This window comes from Octodon degus, unplaced genomic scaffold (assembly GCF_000260255.1).
Source record: "Octodon degus isolate 3935 unplaced genomic scaffold, OctDeg1.0 scaffold00223, whole genome shotgun sequence".
In the NCBI taxonomy this organism is placed as follows: domain Eukaryota; kingdom Metazoa; phylum Chordata; class Mammalia; order Rodentia; family Octodontidae; genus Octodon; species Octodon degus.
The window spans coordinates 2,658,080-2,674,081 of NW_004524799.1; the positions used below are offsets into that span (position 1 = coordinate 2,658,080).

General features: G+C 35.7%; 1 pseudogene; it reads left to right on the forward strand.

The window, feature by feature from the left end:
* LOC101563228 overlaps positions 1-16,002 on the forward strand; it is a 513,765-nt pseudogene that overhangs the window by 452,824 nt on the left and 44,939 nt on the right.

Sequence of the window (16,002 nt, forward strand, 5' to 3'; positions counted from 1 at the left end):
ATATAATTTCCATCCTACCCCTCATTGTTCTTTCTTTTTAAACAGTTACTTCCCCTTTCACTATATCTGTTGTAATTTTTGCATATTATTTATTCTCTGAGTTTCTTACACTAGGGAGACAATATGATGTTTATATAGCAATTCTGATTTATTTTACTTATGAGTATGGTCTTAAAATACAACTTTAAAAGAATGGTTAGAATAAATGTTATGTATGTCTTCACCTTTCTAGATACTAACACAGTATACCAATTTGTATTCTACCACCAGTACATGACAGTGTTCATTTTTCTGTATCATAGCCCAAACTAGGTAACATCAAATCAATTACAGGTATAAAATCATATCTAATCTTCATTTCAGCTATTATTTTCCTGATCGCTAGTGAGTGTTGGCTGTTCTTTTGAAATGCTTGTTGATTTTTCTGAGTTTTCCTTATGTGCAATGCTTTTTTAAGTTTTTCACCCATTTGAGATACTTTATGTATTTATGACAATAAAATTTAATTAGTTGCTCACATCATCTAATGCACAGGATATTGTTTCAATTTTTAATTTCCATTTTAAAAATTTTGCAACATATTTACTTGATTTAAGAGTATATGAAAACTTGAGCATGAGCCAGACACAGTGGCACATACCAGTGGTTGTAATACTTGGAGACTGAGACAGGAGGATCAGCATTCTCTAGATTCAATCTCCTGTATTGAAGGGGAAAATATAAAGATATAAACATACACCCACAAATATAAACATACACCCACAAATTATACAGAAGAACTCTCATTCTTATTCCAACCACACTGCCATGCAAACCCTCCATTACTAATCATATTTCAGTTATGCATTTGGTGTTGAATTTTGTTAAAGAATAAAATAAAGTGATATGTACCTAATACTCCCCATTAAGGAATATATCATTATCACAATTCAGGAAGTCTCCTCTTCATTTCTTTTGTATTGATTGTATACCCCTCCTCATCCTTAAAGATAATTACTATGATGTCTTCATATTTCTTTATTTGTATGTGTTGGAGATGGAACCCACATACTAAGAACACATCTCGCTACTGAACTACACCTCCAGCCCTGTATCTTTATTTTATATCTTTCTGCAGCTGTTTCTTTATTTCAGAAACCGTTGATTCATTGCTTTCAGCTGTGTGATTTCCAATTTGTTCTGTGTTAGTGTCCTCTGCTCTTGTTACTGGTGGGCTTCGGTTCTGAGGTTGCATTTTGTTCCTTCTCGCCATTTTGTGTAGCACTGTCTTCTGACCTTTGTTGTAGATCTTTGCTGTAGTTATAACCTTAGAACATACTGAAGCTCAGGTGCAGGTCTACAAAGTTTGGACTTATCCAGCTGTGTCTGGCTTAGGTCTGGCTGCTGTGCTGAGCTCCTTCCTGCTGCTGCCCTTGAGGGTGAACCTGTTGTGCCCTTGTGGCAAGATGTTCTGCTCCTGTACTAGCTGGGTGGATCTATCCTCTACACTCTCTGCAGGGACTGCAGCTGCAGTTACACCCCAGGCGTGTATGCCAGGCCTGAGCTGTGCCTGGAGGGGACAAAGTGAAGTAGGGGGAAGAGGAAGCTCTCCCACACACTCACAGGACCTGGGCTAGGACTGGGTCTGGGGGTTCCCGGAAAGCGGCAGAAATTCCTACTCGGCGGGCTGGGTGGTGGAGGTGCTGCGGAGTGGTGGGGGGCGTCCCAAGGGGCTGGGAGAGGGTCCGGCCAATGCTGCGCCTGGGTTGGGACTGGTCCCGCAGGTGCACGGTAGCAGGAAGCTCTCCCACACACTCCTGTGTCTTTATTCTAAAAAACATTTCATTGACAGTTTGGCTGGGTATAGGTTCTAGATTGCAGATCTTTTTTGTTTCACATTCTGAAAATATGTGTTCATTTTCTTCCAGCTTTCAGCATTGCTAAAGAAACATCTGAAGCGTGTTGAATCATAACTCTTCAGTGTCATCTGTTTTTTTTTACCCTCTTCATACTAAGGTAAATTTCATCTATTTTATTGAGTATTTGGTTTGCCCTATCCATACGGAAACTTATTTCTTATCATTTTTAAAAATTATTTCATCCATAACTTGCTCCCCTCCATTTTTGTTCTACTATTCCATAACTACTATTAGTTAGAATAATGATAGCATGATAATTATGGATTTCCCCTCCATTTTACTCATTTCATTCTTTACTTTTCTTCAGTTTTTATGGGTTTTTTTTGTCTCTACGAAGTATTTTCAAGAAGCTAAAAATATAGACACAATATCCCAGTGATTATTATCTTGGTCTTCATTTATCTGTTTTAATTTCATGTTTAAAAGGGAGAAGTTGAAATATAATGTTTAATTTGTCTTCCAGTTCTACCTTACAGTGTGGTTTTACATCAAATCACTACTGGTAGTAGTGTGGAAACTAGTATTAGTAGTGATTTTCACATCAAATCACTACTATACTATTACCTACATGCACAGATGAAAAGATCAGTTATCAGAGAGTTCAAGTAAAATCACAACAAGAACATATCCTTGTGACATCTTATTATTTTAACTTCCATGAAGCTGTGTCTCCTAAGATGATAATTATCATAATAATGCAGTCATGATCAGGAGCTAAAATGATGGTTTATTTTGATATCAGTTTTTCTTTACTATACACACATAAGTGATTGTTAAATATTCTATGCTTAACATTTCCTTCTATTATAATAATTTTCCATAATACAGTTGCAGCAATAGGTATAAGTTGCTACCAAATGATAATCAATTTTCACATTAGCAGATTACATTTTAGCAGTCAACTTCTTCCTAGAGTAAAACATGTTTTAAACTTTTGATGTATTTAAGTTCTTAAGTTTAGTTTTTAAAATATAGTCCTGAGTCTAAATGATATAAATGATATCTTTCTCATATATATATATATATATATATATATATATATCAGATACTTTTGCTTAAATTCTTAGTTTAGATAATTTACTTTGACTTAAACACCTGTCTTTATATCTTTCTCCCCTTCTTTTTTTCTTCATGCATGCCATAGATACAAGAAAACTTATAAAGTACATTTAAAAATAAAATAATGAAGATGATGATAATAAAACTCCTAGAAACTCAGGATCTACATTAAAATGTAGAACACTGTCATTGACTTAGCTGGTTCATACATGACTCTTCCTGATTTCATCCTTCTGTACCCTCACGAAAATAAATCCAAAATACTAACTTTAATAATTTTATGAGTACCATAACAAAATATTATAACCCTTAGTGGTTTAAACAACAGAAATTTATTTTTTTACAGTTCTCTTAAAGTTCTGGAGGCTGGAAATCTGAGGTCCTGGTGTGTCAGCAGGTTGGTTTCCTTGGAAACTTTTCTCTTTGCCTTGCTAACAGCTGTCTTTTTGTTGTATGTTCACATGATCGTATCTCTATGTGTATGTATTTACCATTTTTCTGTCTAAGTTGCCTCTTCTCATAAGGATACCAGTCATACTGGATTACAGGCCATCCTAATAACTCTAATTTAATTGTGTCTTTAAAGGATGCATCTTCAAACACAGCCATATTAAGAGGGTTGATGCTTCAACATATGAATTTGGGGTGATACAATGCATCCTAAAACACAGACTATTTTATGATCCATCCTAAAACATTCCTTTTTATATATTTAAATATAACTTCATTTCTCCAATATTTAAAATTTTTATTGTCAGCACTGTGTTCCACTGAGATACGCTTCTTTCACTTCAAATATTTTTTTAGATATGTGATTGGTTTACATTTCACTATAGCATTTTACTACAGAAATATACCACAATTTATTCATCCATTCTACTGTTCATGAAATTTACTTGGGTCTGACTTTTTCATATTACACATGTTGCTATAAAAATTCTTGTACATGCTTTCTGGTGTGTATTTTCAAGTATTTCTCTTATGTATTTCTAAAATAATAGAATGGTAGGGACAAGGAGTTTGTACATGGTCAGTTTTACTCAATGTGCCCTTTGTTTTCAGAAATTTTTTATATTTTTGTACTTAATGCTAGGGGATTCTAGTTGTTTTCCAGTAGATGTTCTCTTATTCCTTTACTGGAACACTGATAATTAGTTGAGCATATGACTGTACAGTGTAGATACTTTATTCTCAGCTCTCTTGCTGAAATGAAAGGATAAAATTTTGGTGGGGCTTGTGGGAATACTTCTTAGATAAAGCTGGCTGCTGAAAAATTGTCTTTGTCTTTTCTGCGTCAAGTGAAATGGTAGAGATCTAGTAACTGCCTTGATTTTCATGATGAAAACCTTGTGCTAGTACCCTGGAACAGACAAAGGGATTTTGGCTCCCTAAGGACACTGTGGACTTCCATATCAGTTCTGGGCTTTCAGATTTCATTTTGTGGTCTTTTTTTTTGTGTTACTGGAGATCAAACTCAGGACCTTGTGCTTGCCAGGCAGGTCCTTAGACCACTAAACTGTCTCCCCAGCCCATTTTGGTGTCTTAATTAAGTTTTTTGGGTTCTGTTTTTAGTGAATATTAGTTATACAAGATTTGCCATATTCATACAAGTATATAATATACTTTGATCATTTTCACTTCTCAACCCTTTTCTTTCTCATTTCCCTGATTATCTTGTTTTCTAGTAGTTTCCCTTCTACTTTCATGTTCAGAATTATTTAAGAAAAAAATCCTTGTGCATTTGAACTACTATTTTTAGTTTCTGTACTTATAAAGAAAATTCCTAACTGATCCTACTTTCAATTTTAACTTGATAATCAGTATCTGATGTTTGAGCATACAAAACGTGTTTTGAATTTTCAAGTTGTTTTTATCAAGCTTAACAATTTCTTGATACCCCCTAGAGAAAACTTTTATTGCAGAATACCTGTTGTTTTCTCCAAGGAATAAGAGATCTTTGGTAGACACGCTTGATAATCCTGAAGAAACCATCTCAGTGATTCTTCATTTAGTAGTTAAGAATCCTCTACCTTTTGCAAGTATTGCTATGCAAAGAATGATTAAAGATAATGATCTATTATTTGAGACTCTTACTACACACATTCCCCATCTACCTATTTTCTTCTTCCCAAACCCACCCTTTAACTCTTCAGAATTAATCACTGTCATTAGGTTTTGGCATCATTTTATGTCACTGAAAATATTATTCTTAAGTAATCTATGATTAGATTTACTTGTTTTTAAGTTTATAAAATAGTGCCTTACTGTATTTTATTTTTGGAATCTACTTTTTTCCTTTCAAAATTATGTTTCCAAGATCCGCATGTGATTTAATGAGTTGATTAAAGCACAATTTAAGGCAACTTAGGTGTCATAATACATAGACTTCAGGAATGAGACTCAACAGAAGTTTCTCTGCCACATAAAGTTAAAAATGAACATTTTTTTTTGTGGAACCGGGGATTGAACTAGGGCCCTTGCACTTGCCAGGGAAGCACTGATTTCACTGAGCCATCTCCCTGGCCCCTAAAATGAACATTTTCAATAGTAGATATTTCTCATCCAAGAAGTGAATCAAGATCTTTGTAATTACTGTGTTTGGCCTCTGTTTCGTAAACATATGCCTTCCTACACTGCCAAACTTACCTTCCCAAAATGTAGAAGAAAAAGTACTGAGTATTTGTATGGGATATTTCTACTGGTCAAGTGTGGAATTAGCACATTATTTCCTCCTATGTCTCATGTATAATTAGTCACATGGTGCGGAGCCTGTGATGGTTGGCTTCTCAGATCTCTCCAGCAGAGTAACTTCTAGAGTGCAATAAGCTGGAGGCTCCAGCTGCAGCATCGTCAGGGTATATCAAAATATTTGAGCTGAGGATAGGCTTTTCCCAGTTACATAGTCAGTGACTGAACACAATTAAGTATAGTAGAGCCCCAGGCATTGCTGTCCAATGCAGAATTTACCATTGAGCAGTCTTTGTGCTGGAATTCAGCATTGGCCAAAACTTTCTCAGAGCTGTACTACAATTTGAAATTTTTCTGAACAGACTCTTAGTTCACAGTGGTCAGGCCAGTATTCCAATCTGAAGGCTTTCACTATCTCCTCTTGTTCCTTCTCCTCTTTGTTGCTCACAAGTTCCACCCTCAATAAAAAACCTTTATTTCTAATTACATATTTATATTGGTTTCCAAGAGGATCCAAATAAACATGATCACACAAAAATACAAGGGAGGCTGGAAATTTTTTAGCTGTATTCCCAGGAAGACGATTAACTAGTTTCAGTGAATAACCGATCAGCATCTGCCATAATTTAGCTTATTCATTCTTCTTTTTTGGCAGAACCGGGGATTGAACTCAGGCCCTTGCACTTGCCAGGGAAGCGCTTATTCCATTGAGCCATCTCACTGGCCCCTAGCTTATTCATTCTAACTGATGTATGATAGATAGTCCTTTTGTCAACATACCACACTCTTTTTCATTCCCTTCTTAGTGGACATTTGAATTGTTCTGTGTTTTGGATTTTTGTTTTTACCCATTATAAGCACTGCTGCTATAAAGAATCATATCTATATCTATATCTATATCTATATCTATCTATCTATCTATCTATCTATATATATATATATATATATATTCTGGAGCATACATATGAGACTTTCTCTGAGTCATATTGGGAAAATGTGGGAATGCTAACCTAGGAGATACGCACATATTCACCTTTGTAAGATAATGAAAAATTATTTCTCAAAGAATTGGCCAGAATCAAAACTCATGTCACATTGTATAGAACTCTTTTTGATGCATATCTTTGCATTGCTTTGCTTGATTTTTTGCCATTGTAGTGAGATATTGGATTTAAATACTAATTTTTCTCTGCCCTCTATAGGTCCTAGGATCTATTACAGCAGCTTTCTAAGCATAAAGTTGTGATGTAGCCAGCTTCCCTCTCTCTTAGCTCATTTGTGCCATTTATCACATACAGGGTTATCTGTGTTTAGTTCCCTTCATTGTAACCCTTCATCATCTTTTGCTTCTGTGGAGAGAGTGAGAACACTCTGTCTTCCTTTTTTAATACTCTCCAATTCACTTCTTATTCAAATATTTCATCTGACATTTTCTTTTCATTAACATTAATCTGAGAACTTGCTTACTTAAAAAATTGGAATTATACTAAATAAATAGGGGAAAATGGAGAACAAAAACCTGCCTTGAATGCACATAATACACACAACCAAGTAAAATTTCAAGGCTGTCTTTAGCATACCCAACTCACGGGATACACACACATTATATATGAGTGTACATACATGTATGAATACATATGTACACACATATGTAAACCATATCATATAAACATTTATGTATTATATATTTACATTATATACATTGACACCTGAATGACATTCAGTGGTTAGGCTTAATGTTGACCTTTTGGGGAAATTTGATTTAGTTCTCATCAAATTTGGCTTGTGACTAGAACCATCAAAAGAATCACGTTCATAAACCGAGGTATCACTGTATAGGGTTAGCTACACAGAATTAAAAGTTTTGAGAAAAATAAGTACTGTATTAAGCATCATATATCCACCCAACACACACACACACACACACACACACACGCACACACGCACGCACACCAGATATTAGAGGCTGTCACTTCCTTTATTGTCAAAATGTGCCACTGACCAGAGTTGACAAATTCTTTCCCTGATAAGTCTAAATAAGGAGCATGGAAGGAAAAGGTCTTTAGTAGGTTTTGAGGGGAGACTGATTATTAAGTTTTTCGTCAAAGTTATTTCTTCTTCTTCAGAAAGACTCTAACTTTTGTCATCACAGAAAAAAATAAAGAATACACATTGTTGATTACTATTATAACATGTGAAAAGGTCACGAACTTTAACAGGTTATAGGGAAAGCAACTGACCAATGCCTAGGGTAGCAGCATGAAAGAAAGCTTTCCTCAGTGTGGCTAATAAGAACTATCACATGTTTAAAGTTTAAAGCCGACAAGCAAGAGCAAATACAGGAGAGCAACTCTATCATGAACCGTTGTGCAACAGCATATAGGGCTTTCTTCTACAATTTATTTCAAGAAGACAGAGTGGGAAGCAGTTATGAGTGTAACCTTTTCTCCATCTCACCTCTCAGACCTTTAGAATCCTCCCCTGCAATTGGACAGAGACACAGATTTATTTTTTCTTCAGGGAAAGAGAAAGCCTTTGAACTGAATATGGCATTCAGTTTATAAAATAAGTAGGACCAAATTAGGAAAACTTGAATGAAATTACTCTAAGAAGTAAGAGTATTTAGAAAAGCATAGAATAAAGATACAGTCATATGACACCTAAAAACTTTTCAGTCAAGACTGGCCCAAAATTTGATTATATGATCTGGACCCATAAGAGTGTATTGCTTTTTTAGTAGCCTTGTTAGTTTGTGTAAGTATATGTACTCTATAATGTTCATACCACTAAATTGCCTAGTGATGTATTTCTCAGACCACATCCTTGACATTACATGATGCATGACTGTATTATTAAATTTGTCAGTAACAAGAGGATTGAGAACACAGTTGAGAGCAGCAATTGAAAAAGCAGAACTGTTTCTCTCTCAATGATCTGAGACACTTCACAAATACTACAAATGTTTCTGTGAACTTAGCTTACTACTTCTATGCTAACTTGCCAAAATAAGAAATTTAAATATCATCCATTAGTGGACCTCAGATCTTGCAGCTATAAAGGTCATCGGTTTACTCATTTAGTCAGTACTTTTTGAACACTTACTAAATTCAAGCACTCTTCTAAGCAATAGAAGTATGGTATGGTGGTTCATTAGATCATTTTTCTAATAGTCTGTGATTCTATTGTTACAATTCTCTATTGATACATATATAAGTGAAAGATAAGAAATTCTGTAAAAATCATTGTCACAACACATGAGACAGTCCTGACTGTGAGGAAGGCAGGTGAGAGTAAACAGTGGGAGATATTTGTAGACTTGTCCTAGCAGGGGAGTGAAACCTCCATTGCTAAAGTCAGAAGAGAAAAGGAGGAGGTCATGCTTATGTGTGAAACTGTTTGCATGGCATGTGTGTGTTGAAGCAGGAAGATAAAGTGTGTATACATAGCACCATTGGTAGCCTTTCACCTAGAGAGTTCAATTAAGAATGGGATCACATTGGAGACAAGTGAGAGAAACACGGCTGTGGAAGGTGCTAAGAAACCAAAGTCCAAAAGAGAAGCAGAATGGTTCTCATACCCCATTTGCACCACCCATTTCTAGAAAACTATGCTTAGCAAAGTTAAGTGTGGAAATATACTTCCTTTTGGGTTTTCAAGGCTCCTTCTTGCTTTTGCCCATCTGTAAAGTAGTAGATATATAGGGGTAGCACTGTTGGTTAATATGAAAGTCAGGAAACACTAAAGTCTTACTGTTTGAGGAGTTAAGAAATAAATGGATTTTGTTATGAGTTTTAGAGCAAAATGGAATGGTTTAAACTCAATCATTTGAAATCATATTGTGTTTAAAGGAAATGAGGGATGAATGTGAGTGGAGAAAATGACTCTTCTGGTCCCAGGGAAGTCTTATAGGAAAATAATGATCTGTAGGCATCAACCTCATCTGGGAAATTGCTGTAAAACCTAACAAAAGACTGTATCTATTGCAACTTGATTCTGAAACCATGAAGAGAAAAGTTCTTAAATACTTTCAAAAATCATCCTACTTTTTAAACATAGGTTTACGGCATAAGACAGGCTACCATTTAATGAGCAGTTTAAAATTTCAGTTCATGTGAGATAAAGCATAAACCCTACTCCCTGGGCCAGTGGATTCATTTACAGTTCCAGAACAGAATTCTTCCTTTGAATTAAATGATGTGTCTTGCTTAGCATAGGCTGCCATAACAAAATACTATAAACTATATAACAGAGTGAACTTGAATGACAAAACCTGTTTTCCAAAAGTACTAGAAGAAGTCTTAGATCTGTGTGTCATTGCACTCAGATTGGTGTGAAGGATCTACATGGCTGCTATCTCACAGTGTGCCTATGTGACCTCTTCTTTATGCGGCCTTTGAGAGCAAGCCTTCTGGCAGGTCTTTTTGTAAGTGGAGTAGTCTCATCATAATGATTTAACCTTCATGTATTTATCTTTGTCTTCCTCTTAAAAGCTGTGTCTTCAAATGCAGTCACATTGGGGTTTCAACATACAAATTTTGGAGGACACAATTTAATACACAGCAGGATGCTTCTTTCTTTATCTATAGCTAATTAGGATATATGGCCTTCCAGCTGTTGCCTTGATTTTATTACTTACCTAATGCTACTCAGTAGCTATTTATGCTTAGAGCAATGTGCTTCTTCCTCAGTCTCAATTCTTAACTCTGTTATTACTACCACTTGTCACCAACTCTGCTTTCTGACATGCAACCATGATAAATGAAAAGAAAATACAGCAGTCTCTGACAGCCATAATTGATCTGCCATTCACATCTACCTCTTAATAATATTTATACATTGATCTAATGCTCAAGGGAACTATGTAAAGTACAAGACTTACAGTATGTAACAAAATCTGAAAGACATCAGAAAGTGTTATACAGTAACTCTACACTAATTACTCTATAGAGCAATTCTACCATAAGGGGAGAAAATTTAAAAGGGATAAGAGAAAAAAATAGAGAAATAAAAAAAGAGAGATTAGAAACAAGACTGAAGAACAAATAAAGATTACTCTAGGAACACTGTTGAAGACATGAGTGATAAAGGAAAAAACAAAAAGAAATAAACAAAAATACCCTAAAATAATATTCACACTCATAGAAAACAAAAAACAAACAATCAAAGGCAATGAAAAAGAGCACAAAAGGAAAGTAAAATGAAAAGAATAAAAGATTTTTCTGTGATTTAAAAAGCAGGCTATTTTGTTCTTTTGCTGGACATGTATAGTTTCACAGAATACCATCCACAGACAGAGTTACACTGAGAACATGATAAAATTAAAGGAAAGCAATTTTATAATTTTGTTTACACATATAAAATAAAGATCACTGTGTTTCTTATGAAACATCCAATACAGAATTTCACTCCTTTTAGTATCCAATATAAAAAAAATCTTGCTTCCTTAGACCCTCCTCTAACTCACCCGACAAAAGTACAAATTCTATAAAACCTCTCTATCACACTTTTATTGAGACACCTTATGGTTCTTTGTACAACAAGCAATAAATCAAACATGGTCAACTGTAGTGTATTTCTGGTGGTCTTGGCCTGAAAGGCTTTGAAATGACTCTATATGACTGGGTTCAGGTAGAAAGTAGGACATGGCCAGATGTTATGGCTCCGCTAAGTGGATCCATGCTGATATGTTCAGGCACTCTGGCCAGGGTCTATCTATTCATATTCAACCTGGGCAACATTCTGCTAACCCCGTGGAGTTCCTTATCTAATGTCCATGAACAGAGCTAGCACTTGAGAGGGCTGGGACCACCTCCCTAAAATTCAGGCACTGTTAAATGCCTCCTTGCTTTCTAAAATGTTTGTAGCTGGTCACTCTTAGTCCTAAGAACTGAACGGTTTTGATTATAAAGAGACTGTCAAATCCAATTCAGTTTCCTCCCACTTGTGCTGATGTCATATCAATAGATAGAGATTTACTTATCCATGCAGGCAAGAAAATTTGAACACTGTTATGGTTTATATCTAGTTGTCCCCCCAACCCCCAAAGCCTCATGCAGTCATGGGGTGGACTTCTAAAGTTGGTGATTAATTCATGATCTAGTGCTGGGATTGTGGGTGTGAGTACTGCTAGGACTATGGGTGTAAGTGCCACATCTTGCCTGGGGCAGATAGCCTGAGTGCAACATAAGGGAGACAGACTTGCTCTCTACCTCTGCCATTGTTGCCACTACTCCTCCCTTTTGCTCTTGCTGCTTTGCTGTTTTCTGCCACAATGAGCTGTTTCCCTCTTCTATGTGCTACTCTGCTTTGGAATCAGTTGAGTATGGACTGAAACTTCCACTAACTGTGTGAGTTAAATAGACTTTTCCTTCCTTAATTTTGGGTGTCAGATATTTTGTTCTACCAATAAGAGAAAAGTAACTGAGACAAATAGTGTGTCTAAAACAGGGAGGGCATCATATAAAGTACATATGGAGAACAGCCAAAGCTTTAAAACAATATTTGTCTTTAAAATACTAGCTCTTTATTGAGAAATGTGCACACTATGTGCACACTATGTGTCACATTATGAGGCAAAGCAAAATGCTACCATATAGGAAAAAGCAAAGCGCTGTTAATTTAAGTCTAACCTAAAGGGGAAGTAAGCCAAATGTTTATTTAGTTCAGTAGGATTTTCTCCTTCCAAATACATAGAAAATTATAATTGATTCTGCTCCTTTTTCTTTTTTAATTTTTTGTTCACTTTATTTTTTATTTAATTTTTTATCATTTTAATGAGAAAAAAGATAAAATAGCAATGAAACAGTTTCAAAACAGGTTAGTAGGATAGTTACAATAATTAATACATTGCATATTCTTGTTTTCATAGTAGTTATTCAGCGGAAAACATGTAGACATAATATCTGGTCTAAGTACTATTAATACAAATCTTTCTTCTCATTGAACTAAGAGAAAGTAGCTGTATATCTATCCTATCTTATATATACATATATATTTTTTATGACAAAATGGTGCTTTACTTATATCCCCTTTTTTGTTTTGTTTTGTCAGAGATGGGTATTCCCTTGCTTTTAGAGAAGTTGTATTTGGAGAAGTCTTTAAAGAATCTTTTATACTTGATGCCAATCCAAATATTGTAGGTACTTGAATTTAGCAAAATAACCCAATATAGTCAAATAGTCTATAATAGTAGTGGGTTACCAGCACAACTGGCAATTGTCTGTCAAACAGATTTGGCAGAGGTATGGGTGAAATTGTAATGCTGCCACAAGTGATTTGGTGATATCACAGGAACTCCAGAATGTAAGTGGCTCTTTAGAGTTGTCCTGACTTGAAGTAAGCTGGCTGAACCTAAGTTCTCAATAATGATTTGTTGTGGCATTTGATTGCATGGGGAAAAGGGCATAGCACTAAACAATAGACGAATCAAGTCTCTGACAATCAGGATTGTGGGTATACTCAATAGTTGAGAAAGTTAAAAATAAGCATAAACCTAGAAGTAAGATGATTCATGAGCAAGCTCAAGACTATTAATGAAAATTTGAAAGAGATAATATGTTAGTGACAATAGAAGGCAACATAATGTCATGGATAAGACCTTTATTTTGGAGACTGACAAGTTTGGTCCCAATGCTGTCATTATTTGATAAAATTTGAGACAAAACCGTTGTGTCTCAATTTACAGTTTCCTCATTGGTGAAATAAAATATTAGTATCTACATTAAAAGTTGTTGCATAGGGCCGGGGAGATGGCTCAGTACAATAAATGCTTGCCCAGCAAGCACAAGGTCCTGAATTCAATCCCTGGCACTGCAAAAAAAAAAAGTAGTTGTATAGACTAAATTAATTAATATGTGTTGTTTCTATTGATTGGTGTGGTGCTTGGTACATATTTTCCAGAGGCATTAGCTGTTATTGATGCAGGTAAGGGATGTAAGAGATTTGGGATGATATTGTTGAAAAGAAGCCATATTATTACCTTCTGATTATTCAAGTTGGGTGATGAGAAGAAAAGACAGCTCTGAAAACCCAAAATATCACTAGTATACAGAAATGAAAAAGTGACTCAGAAAATCAAAGTGGGAGAAAGAATTTGGTTTATTATAGTAATAGAAAAAAAGGTCAATGTGTTCAGAATATACTGAAGCTAGTAGGCTTGGAGGCCGATGGGTAGATATGGCATAATAAGAAACCTAAATTTGGTCCTTGTTCCTGGTTCTTGACACAGATCTCGTAAAATGTTTGTAATTTCCCAAGTGATGGGGCAATAAGAGCCCCTCTGAAACATACCTGAATCTATGCTAATGAGGTGATCATTAGTTTCTAGAAACCTTGAGGATGGTTGCCAGAGGAAACAACCCTATGACTAGAAAGTTGGAACGTTCAACCCACTTCCAAACCTTGGGGAGGGATGAGGCTGAAGACCAAATTAATCACCAGTGTCCAGTGATTTAATGATCCACGCATAATTAACAAAATGGCCACAAAACCTCCTAAATAATAGATTTTAGTGAGCTTAGGGGTGGGAGAACATACCCATGTGAACAAAAGGTATCACACACAAACTCCATGGGGAGAGATGCTCCTATGTTTGAGACGCTTCTGTACCTTGTCCTAGATGCTTTCTTGTCTGGCTGTCCATTTCTATCTTTTATAATAAAGTTGTGATGCTAAAGTGTCTTTCTATATTTTGCAAGCTATTCTAACAAATTATTAAATGTGAAAGGGGGTGTGTGATCACCTCCAATTTTGTGGTCTAGGTGGAGAGAAATGTGGGTGTTCTGAGCACCCACATGTGGGACTGGCATCTGAAATGAGGGCAATTTTCTGGGAGTGAGCACTTGAACTTCTTGGGTCTGACATTAGTTCTAAATAGTATTAGAATTGAATTCAATTGTAGGATGCCAGGATGAATGAGTAGCTCTGTTGGTTGTAGTGTGAATGGTTGGAAAGAGAAACAGTGGTGAATATTAAAGCAAGAAACTTTACAACATTTTCCTGTCTGAAGAGTATAGCACATGACTTAAGATGGTGCACACTTACTGTAACTACGAGCAGTAGAACGTCGATGTATAAAACCAACTTGCATCACCACCAGAACATGAACTCCACTTTGTGAAGCTCTTTCATTTACCCTGTCTTAAATTCAGAAGCAGAATGTGCTTATCTCATTGATTATGTGATTTCTTTGTCCTTAGCTAATCTACCATAAGTCAGGACTTTGTATATGTAAGTATAATTACAAACAAAAGAGATAGCTGGGAAGATAGTTTGGCAGTCTTAAGTGGCTGCTTGGCAAGTGCAAGGACCTGTGTTTGATCCCTGGTACTGCATGCCATGCCAGCCCTGGAACCCCGGGTGTACCGTACCAGCCACTGAAACTGGATGTAGTGTTACATGCCTGCAATCCCAGCACTGGGGAGGCTGAGATAGTAGGATCATTATGAGTTCAAGCTGCATAGAGAGACCCCCATATCAAATAGATAAATAGATAAATGATTTAAAAATGTTTTTTAAAAAGAGTAGCAGTAAACTGTAATAAGCTTAAAGAGTGCATGGTAATGCAAAGTACTTTGTGGTGTTGTATAAGTGATTATGATAAAAAGAGGAGACAAAGAGTGACCACAAAAGGGTTATAAAAATACACTAAGATATTTGGTGCACTTACATTTGTAGATAAGTAGACTAGCTACAGATGTAAAAGGATTTCAGAATGCATGCTCTACCCAAAAGTATAATGTAAGGCCTACCTTGTAGGTACGTTCTAGACACTGCCACTAGTGACAGTTAAAAAGGTAGGAACAACCTGCTCTCCACATACTTTACTCACGACAGCTGGAAGTGACCAACTTTCAGAAATCACAATTTCTACTATTACTCTGACCATTACAGTTGCCAAAGCCACTGATATTTGGTAACTGAAAGCATTCTCTCTAGGTACATTTCAGAAAATATCTATGATTAAATATAGTTTGTAGAGAGATACAGCAGAAATGAACTGGTTTAGGCAGGAGTCTAAGTAAAACTTATCACCAGTGTTCCAGCAGTCTCATTAAGTCCTCCCAGCACCTGGATATTTTCTTCTTTTCCCTCAAGAACCATCCTCATGTACCTTTGTCTCTTTTTTTAAGGGATTTTTTTTCATAATTTTATTGATAAACAAATAGCAATGAGACAGTTTCAAATCAAATCACTAGGACAGTTTCAATAATTAACATGCTGCATACATTCTTCTTAGTGGTTAATTACTGTACAAGATGCAGACTTGAGATCCTATTTACAAACACCATTAGAACAAATCATTCTATTCATTAAGAGAATGTAACTATATATCTATCCTAACCACCTTGAATACATA